General features: G+C 38.1%; 1 non-coding gene across 1 annotated transcript; it reads left to right on the top strand.

The window, feature by feature from the left end:
• Window positions 1-625: 625 nt before the first annotated feature.
• Window positions 626-732, top strand: LOC139903192 (small nucleolar RNA R71). Its single transcript, XR_011778033.1, has one exon. It is a non-coding gene; the product is annotated as a small nucleolar RNA R71 (small nucleolar RNA).
• The last annotated feature ends 869 nt before the right edge of the window (window positions 733-1,601 follow it).

Here is a 1,601-nt window from a genome sequence, read left to right as displayed (position 1 = left end):
GTCCAGTTTACTTGTCCCGTATATTACCTTTCGGTAAACTACCGTCCAGTTGTAAAGGAAAGCGATGAACAAGAAATTGTTAAGGCAATGTCTAATGACATGCATTTGTTCATGGTCTAAAACGTGTCGGATGCTATTACTATCCTTTGTAGGAGCAATAGTAAAGATCATCCTATAATTTTTCTGGTCTGGCACAAGGTCCTGTCTTCGACCATGCTATGCAACCACCATTCTTATGGTTGACACCCGATTTGGTTCAGGTGACCTAATGAATTCTGATGAATTCTCAGGATTTTACGTTCAATGGTAATGAACGCATTGCTCACAACTGATTCGTATTGCGTGAATATCTTTAGTCATCTTTTTCATTCGTCTCTCGAAAGCATCTATTTTTGCGGAAACAGAATCAAAGTTATGGCTAGAATCGGCTCTAGCCGCTTTAGATGAATGAAAAATATCTTTTTCCTGATGCCACTCATGAGAGTGGGATGCTGTGTTATCAATGATCTTGTGAGCTTCGGTTGCAGTTTTCTTCATAATGGAACCACCAGCTGCTATGTCGATGTCTTTTTGTGTGGCGATGTCGACGCCTTTATAGAAAATTTGCACTATTTGAAAAGTATCTAAACCGTGTTGAGGACATCCTCTCAACATCCTTCCGAATCTTGTCCATGCCTCATATAACGTTTCATTTAGCTTTTGCACGAACGTGGCAATTTCTCCTTGAAGTCTCGCGACTTTAGATGCCGGAAAGAATCTTTGAAGAAATTTCTCAACTAAAATATCCCATTAGTCAATCGTTCCTTCAGGTAACGATTCTAACCAATCTTTGGCTTCTCCTTTTAAAGTCCATAGGAATAACATAAGATAAATAGTTTCATCCTCAACTTCTCGGATTTTAAATAGATTACAAATCCTATTAAAAGTTCGAAGATGTTCGTTTGAATCTTCTTTTGTTGTACCACCAAATTTGCACTGATTGGTGATCATGTGTAGGATTTGTCCTTTGATTTCAAAATCTGATGCTCTAACATCTGGCTGATTAATGGCGTGACCTTGGCCCGTGCGTGTGGCTCTCATTTGATCTTCCATACTTTGAGGTTCCGTTACTTCCATAATTGAATTTGTTGAATCTGAATCACTAGAAGATTCTGATTTAACTATTTGTGGTTCATGAGGAATGATTAGTGGTTCAGGATCTTGGAATTGTCCTTGAATATCCTCCGGATTCTCAGTTGTGAAGTCAGGTTCAAAAAATGGATTATCGGAAATTTGAGTTGGAGAACTTGTTCGACTAGATGATGATTCTAAAGAAAAATCAACGGCAACAATATTGGCTAGATGCCTTGATCGAGTTACAGGTGGTGAACGTATGAAATGTGGTGAACGTTTTGCTCGGTGCATTCACTGAATATCCTATTAGTTATAAAAATAAAAATTATATAAGTTATCAAATTAATAGACTTTTCTGATTTTGCCCACGTTTCGAATAGCCAATAGATGCAGCAGGTAGCCAGGACCCTTTAAATTGGAAGCCCACAACTCGCCACTAACAAATCCAACTATTACTACGAACCAGAAAATTTGGATGTCTATCAATT

Source organism: Rutidosis leptorrhynchoides, chromosome 3 (genome assembly GCF_046630445.1).
Source record: "Rutidosis leptorrhynchoides isolate AG116_Rl617_1_P2 chromosome 3, CSIRO_AGI_Rlap_v1, whole genome shotgun sequence".
NCBI classification, from domain to species: domain Eukaryota; kingdom Viridiplantae; phylum Streptophyta; class Magnoliopsida; order Asterales; family Asteraceae; genus Rutidosis; species Rutidosis leptorrhynchoides.
Note: the sequence above shows the minus strand (reverse complement) of the source record. Positions and strands in the feature narration are given on the sequence as shown.